Raw genomic sequence first — 7871 nt, 5'->3', positions numbered from 1 at the left:
CAAACAATACAGAAAATCGGATGGTTCAGATCTTGTTTTGGAATGTCTCTTTGGACACATGTAAATTCTACGTTGGAAAATATAGCAAAGAAAATCTATTACCGTTCTTCTGGCACAGGTTTTCCTTGGTGTCTGACGCCATGATGCGTCGCATGAAGAACAACAGAAGTCCCGACTCTCAAGTGGTCGCTGTATTTTTAAACAAAAATATCCCATGTGTTCTGTCTGTCGCAGCTGGCCGGCCAGCAGCTCCTTCGTCTCTGCAAACAAAACAGAAAAACGTGTGGCTCAGATTGTGTTTTGGAATGTCTATTAGGACACACGTAAATGCAATGCTGGGAAATATAGCAAAGAGAATCTATTACCTTTCTTCTGGCCCAGGTTTTCCGGGGCGTCTTTGACGCCATGATTCGTCGCATGAAGAACAACAGAAGTGGCAACATTCAAGTGCTCTCTGAATTTTTAGAACAAAAGTATTCGATGTCTTCTCTCTGCCGAAGCTAGCCGCCTCGCAGCTCCAGCGTCTCTGCAAACAATACAGAAAAACGTATGATTCAGAATTGTGTTTTGGAAGCTAGCCGCCTCGCAGCTCCAGCGCTTTGCAAACAATTCAGAAAAACGTATGATTCAGAATTGTGTTTTGGAACGTCTCTAAGGGCACTGGTATATGAAATGTTGCAAAAGAAAGGAATGCGAATCTATTACCATTGTTCTGACTCAAGTTTTTCCTCTGTCTGCTTGACGCCATGATGCGTCGCATGAAGAACAACAGAAGTGCCGACTGTAAACTGGTTGTTGAATTTTTTTAAACAAAGTTAATCCATGTCTTCTTTCTGCCGAAGCTAGCTGCCTTGCAGCTCCTTCGTCTCTGCAAACAATACAGAAAAACGGGTGGCTCAGATTGTGTTTTGGAATGTCTATTAGGACACATGTAAATGCAATGCTTGGGAAATATAGAAAAGAGAATCTATTACCGTTCTTCTGGCCCAGCTTTTCCCGGGTGTCTTTGACACCATGATGCGTCGCATGAAGAACAACAGAAGTGGCAACTTTCAAGTGCTCTCTGAATTTTTAGAACAAAAATATTCTAGGTCTTCTCTCTGCCGAAGCTAGCCGCCTTGCAGCTCCTGCGTCTCTGCAAACAGTAGAGAAAAACGGTTGGTTCCGATTGTGTTTTGGAATGTCTCTTAGGACACATGTAAATGCAATGTTGAAAAATGTAGCAAAGGGAATCTCTTACCTTTTTTCCGGCCAAGGATTTCCTGGGTGTCTTTTGACGCCATGATGCGTCCTATGAAGAACAACAGAAGTGCCGACTCTCAAGTGGTCGAAGAAGTTTTAAACAAAATATTGCACGTTTTCTGTCTGCCGCAGCTGGCGGCCAGCCAGCTCCTTCGTCTCTGCATACAATACAGAAAAACGGATGGTTCAGATTGTTTCTAAATCTCTCTTTGGACACAAGAAAATGCAATGTTGGAAAATATTGCAATAGGAATCTATTACCGTTCTTCTCGCCCAGGTTTTCCTTGGTGTCTTTGACGCCACGATGCGTCGTATGAAGAGCAACAGAAGTGGCCACTCTCAAGTGGTCGCTGAATTTTTAAAACAAAAATATTCCTTGTCTTCTCTCTGCCGAAGCTAGCCGTCTTGCAGCTCCTTCGTCTGAAAAAATACAGAAATACGGATGGTAAAAAATTGTGTTTTGGAATGTTTCTAAGGGCACTTGAAAGTGCAAGGTTTCAAAATAAAGCACCGCGAATCTATTACCATTGTTCGGGCTCAGGATTTTCCTGGGTCTGCTTGACGCTATGATGCGTCGCATTAAGAACAACAGAAGTGCCGACAGTCAAGTGGTTGTTGAATTTTTTTAAACAAAATAATTCCATGTCTTCTGTCTTCCGAAGCTAGCCGCCTCGCAGCTCCAGCGCTTTGCAAACAATTCAGAAAAACGTATGATTCAGAATTGTGTTTTGGAACGTCTCTAAGGGCACTGGTATATGAAATGTTGCAAAAGAAAGGAATGCGAATCTATTACCATTGTTCTGACTCAAGTTTTTCCTCTGTCTGCTTGACGCCATGATGCGTCGCATGAAGAACAACAGAAGTGCCGACTGTAAACTGGTTGTTGAATTTTTTTAAACAAAGTTAATCCATGTCTTCTTTCTGCCGAAGCTAGCTGCCTTGCAGCTCCTTCGTCTCTGCAAACAATACAGAAAAACGGGTGGCTCAGATTGTGTTTTGGAATGTCTATTAGGACACATGTAAATGCAATGCTGGGAAATATAGAAAAGAGAATCTATTACCGTTCTTCTGGCCCAGCTTTTCCCGGGTGTCTTTGACACCATGATGCGTCGCATGAAGAACAACAGAAGTGGCAACTTTCAAGTGCTCTCTGAATTTTTAGAACAAAAATATTCTAGGTCTTCTCTCTGCCGAAGCTAGCCGCCTTGCAGCTCCTGCGTCTCTGCAAACAGTAGAGAAAAAGGGTTGGTTCCGATTGTGTTTTGGAATGTCTCTTAGGACACATGTAAATGCAATGTTGAAAAATGTAGCAAAGGGAATCTCTTACCTTTTTTCCGGCCAAGGATTTCCTGGGTGTCTTTGACGCCATGATGCGTCCTATGAAGAACAACAGAAGTGCCGACTCTCAAGTGGTCGAAGAAGTTTTAAACAAAAATATTGCACGTTTTCTGTCTGCCGCAGCTGGCCGGCCAGCAGCTCCTTCGTCTCTGCATACAATACAGAAAAACGGATGGTTCAGATTGTTTCTAAATCTCTCTTTGGACACAAGAAAATGCAATGTTGGAAAATATTGCAATAGGAATCTATTACCGTTCTTCTGGCCCAGGTTTTCCTTGGTGTCTTTGACGCCACGATGCGTCGTATGAAGAGCAACAGAAGTGGCCACTCTCAAGTGGTCGCTGAATTTTTAAAACAAAAATATTCCTTGTCTTCTCTCTGCCGAAGCTAGCCGTCTTGCAGCTCCTTCGTCTGAAAAAATACAGAAATACGGATGGTAAAAAATTGTGTTTTGGAATGTTTCTAAGGGCACTTGAAAGTGCAAGGTTTCAAAATAAAGCACCGCGAATCTATTACCATTGTTCGGGCTCAGGATTTTCCTGGGTCTGCTTGACGCTATGATGCGTCGCATTAAGAACAACAGAAGTGCCGACAGTCAAGTGGTTGTTGAATTTTTTTAAACAAAATAATTCCATGTCTTCTGTCTTCCGAAGCAAGCCGCCTCGCAGCTCCAGCGTCTCTGCAAACAATACAGAAAAACGTATGGTTCAGAATTGTGTTTTGGAACGTCTCTAACGGCACTGGTATATGCAATGTTGCAAAAGAAAGGAACGCGAATCTATTACCATTGTTCGGACTCAGCTTTTTCCTGTGTCTGCTTGATGCCATGATGCGTCGCATGAAGAACAACAGATGTGCCGACTGTAAACTGGTTGTTGAATTTTTTAAACAAAGTTAATCCATGTCTTCTTTCTGCCGAAGCTAGCTGCCTTGCTGCTCCTACGTCTCTGCAAACAATACAGAAAATCGGATGGTTCAGATCATGTTTTGGAATGTCTCTTTGGACACATGTAAATTCAACGTTGGAAAATATAGCAAAGGAAATCTATTACCGTTCTTCTGGCACAGGTTTTCCTTGGTGTCTTTGACGCCATGATGCGTCGCATGAAGAACAACAGAAGTGGCAACATTCAAGTGCTCTCTGAATTTTTAGAACAAAAATATTCTATGTCTTCTCTCTGCCGAAGCTAGCCGTCTTGCAGCTCCTTCGTCTCTGCAAAAAATACAAACATACGGATGGTAAAGAATTGGGTTTTCAAATGTCTCTAAGGGCACTGGAAAATGCAATGCTGCAAAAGAAAGCAACGCGAATCTAATACCATTGTTCGGACTGGAGTTTTTCCTGGGTCTGCTTGACACCATGATGCGTCGCATGAAGAACAACAGAAGTGCCGACTATCAACGGGATGTCGAATTTTTTTAAACATAATTATTCCATGTCACCTTTCTTCCGAAGCTAGCCGCCTCGCAGATCCGGCGTCTCTGCAAACAATACAGAAAAATGTACGTTTCAGAATTGTGTTTTGGAACGTCTCAAAGGGCACTGGAAAATGCCATGTTGCAAAATAAAAGAACGCGAATCTATTACCATTGTTCGGACTCAGGTTTTTCCTGTGTATGCTTGACGCCATGATGCGTCGCATGAAGAACAACTGAAGTGCCGACTGTCAACTGGTTGTTGAATTTTTTTAAACAAAATTATTCCATGTCTTCTGTCTGCCGAAGCTAGCCGCCTCGCAGCTCCAGCGTCTCTGCAAACAATACAGAAAAACGTATGGTTCAGAATTGTGCTTTGGAACGTCTCTAACGGCACTGGTATATGCAATGTTGCAAAAGAAAAGAACGCGAATCTATTACCATTGTTCGGACCCAGGTTTTTCCTGTGTCTGCTTGACGCCATGATCCGTCGCATGAAGAACAGTAGTGCCGACTGTAAACTGGTTGTTGAATTTTTTTACCCAAAGTTAATCCATGTCTTCTTTCTGCCGAAGCTAGCTGCCTTGCTGCTCCTACGTCTCTGCAAACAATACAGAAAATCGGATGGTTCAGATCTTGTTTTGGAATGTCTCTTTGGACACATGTAAATTCTACGTTGGAAAATATAGCAAAGAAAATCTATTACCGTTCTTCTGGCACAGGTTTTCCTTGGTGTCTTTGACGCCATGATGCGTCGCATGAAGAACAACAGAAGTCCCGACTCTCAAGTGGTCGCTGTATTTTTAAACAAAAATATCCCATGTGTTCTGTCTGTCGCAGCTGGCCGGCCAGCAGCTCCTTCGTCTCTGCAAACAAAACAGAAAAACGTGTGGCTCAGATTGTGTTTTGGAATGTCTATTAGGACACACGTAAATGCAATGCTGGGAAATATAGCAAAGATAATCTATTACCTTTCTTCTGGCCCAGGTTTTCCAGGGCGTCTTTGACGCCATGATGCGTCGCATGAAGAACAACAGAAGTGGCAACATTCAAGTGCTCTCTGAATTTTTAGAACAAAAATATTCTATGTCTTCTCTCTGCCGAAGCTAGCCGCCTCGCAGCTCCAGCGTCTCTGCAAACAATACAGAAAAACGTATGATTCAGAATTGTGTTTTGGAACGTCTTTAAGGGCACTGGTATATGCAATGTTGCAAAAGAAAGGAATGCGAATCTATTACCATTGTTCGGACTCAGGTTTTTCCTGTGTCTGCTTGACGCCATGATGCGTCGCATGAAGAACAACAGAAGTGCCGACTGTAAACTGGTTGTTGAATTTTTTTAAACAAAGTTAATCCATGTCTTCCTTCTGCCGAAGCTAGCTGCCTTGCAGCTCCTTCGTCTCTGCGAACAATACAGAAAAACGGGTGGCTCAGATTGTGTTTTGGAATGTCTATTAGGACACATGTAAATGCAATGCTGGGAAATATAGAAAAGAGAATCTATTACCGTTCTTCTGGCCCAGCTTTTCCCGGGTGTCTGACGCCATGATGCGTCGCATGAAGAACAACAGAAGTGGCAACTTTCAAGTGCTCTCTGAATTTTTAGAACAAAAATATTCTATGTCTTCTCTCTGCCGAAGCTAGCCGCCTTGCAGCTCCTGCGTCTCTGCAAACAGTACAGAATAACGGTTGGTTCCGATTGTGTTTTGGAATGTCTCTTAGGACACATGTAAATGCAATGTTAAAAAATATAGCAAAGGGAATCTTTTACCTTTTTTCTGGCCCAGGTTTTCCTAGGTGTCTTTGATGCCATGATGCGTCCCATGAAGACAACAGAAGTGCCGACTCTCAAGTGGTCGCTGAATTTTTTAAACAAAAATATTCCTTGTCTTCTCTCTGCCGAAGCTAGCCATCTTGCAGCTCCTTCGTCTCTGCAAAAAATACAGACATATGGATGGTAAAGAATTGTGTTTTCGAATGTCTCTAAGGGCACTGGAAAATGCAATGCTGCAAAAGAAAGCAACGCGAATCTAATACCATTGTTCGGACTGGGGTTTTTCCGGGGGCTGCTTGACACCATGATGCGTCGCATGAAGAACAACACAAGTGCCGACTGTCAAAGGGTTGCTTAAATTTTTAAACAAAATTATTCCATGTCTTCTGTATGCCGAAGCTAGCCGCCTTCCAGCTCCTGCGCCTCTGCAAACAGTACAGAAAAACGGATGTTTCAGATTGTTTTGAAATCTCTCTTTGCACACATGAATATGCAATGTTGGAAAATATAGCAATGGGAATCTATTACCTTTCTTCTGGCCCAGGTTTTCCTTGGTGTCTTTGACGCCACGAAGCGTCGTATGAAGAGCAACAGAAGTGGCGACTCTCAAGTGGTCGCTGAATTTTTGAAACAAAAATATTCCTTGTCTTCTCTCTGCCGAAGCTAGCCGTCTTGCAGCTCCTTCGTCTGAAAAAATACAGAAATACGGATGGTAAAGAATTGTGTTTTGGAATGTCTCTAAGGGCACTTGAAAGTGCAAGGTTTCAAAATAAAGCACCGCGAATCTATTACCATTGTTCGGGCTCAGGATTTTCCTGGGTCTGCTTGACGCTATGATGCGTCGCATGAAGAACAACAGAAGTGCCGACAATCAAGTGTTTGTTGAGTCTTTTTAAACAAAATAATTCCATGTCTTCTGTCTTCCGAAGCTAGCCGCCTCGCAGCTCCAGCGTCTCTGCAAACAATACAGAAAAACGTATGGTTCAGAATTGTGTTTTGGAACGTCTCTAACGGCACTGGTATATGCAATGTTGCAAAAGAAAAGAACGCGAATCTATTACCATTGTTCGGACCCAGGTTTTTCCTGTGTCTGCTTGACGCCATGATGCGTCGCATGAAGAACAACAGTAGTGCCGACTGTAAACTGGTTGTTGATTTTTTTAAACAAAGTTAATCCATGTCTTCTTTCTGCCGAAGCTAGCTGCCTTGCAGCTCCTGCGTCTCTGCAAACAGTACAGAAAATCGGATGGTTCAGATCTTGTTTTGGAATGTCTCTTTGGACACATGTAAATTCTACGTTGGAAAATATAGCAAAGAAAATCTATTACCGTTCTTCTGGCACAGGTTTTCCTTGGTGTCTTTGACGCCATGATGCGTCGCATGAAGAACAACAGAAGTCCCGACTCTCAAGTGGTCGCTGTATTTTTAAACAAAAATATCCCATGTGTTCTGTCTGTCGCAGCTGGCCGGCCAGCAGCTCCTTCGTCTCTGCAAACAAAACAGAAAAACGTGTGGCTTAGATTGTGTTTTGGAATGTCTATTAGGACACACGTAAATGCAATGCTGGGAAATATAGCAAAGAGAATCTATTACCTTTCTTCTGGCCCAGGTTTTCCGGGGCGTCTTTGACGCCATGATTCGTCGCATGAAGAACAACAGAAGTGGCAACATTCAAGTGCTCTCTGAATTTTTAGAACAAAAATATTCGATGTCTTCTCTCTGCCGAAGCTAGCCGCCTCGCAGCTCCAGCGTCTCTGCAAACAATACAGAAAAACGTATGATTCAGAATTGTGTTTTGGTAGCTAGCCGCCTCGCAGCTCCAGCGTCTCTGCAAACAAATCAGAAAAAGTATGATTCAGAATTGTGTTTTGGAACGTCTATTAGGACACACGTAAATGCAATGCTGGGAAATATAGCAAAGAGAATCTATTACCTTTCTTCTGGCCCAGGTTTTCCGGGGCGTCTTTGACGCCATGATTCGTCGCATGAAGAACAACAGAAGTGGCAACATTCAAGTGCTCTCTGAATTTTTAGAACAAAAATATTCGATGTCTTCTCTCTGCCGAAGCTAGCCGCCTTGCAGCTCCTGCGTCTCTGCAAAC

The sequence above is a fragment of the Amblyomma americanum genome, chromosome 1 (assembly GCF_052857255.1).
Source record: "Amblyomma americanum isolate KBUSLIRL-KWMA chromosome 1, ASM5285725v1, whole genome shotgun sequence".
NCBI lineage: Eukaryota > Metazoa > Arthropoda > Arachnida > Ixodida > Ixodidae > Amblyomma > Amblyomma americanum.
This window is presented reverse-complemented; position numbering follows the sequence as displayed.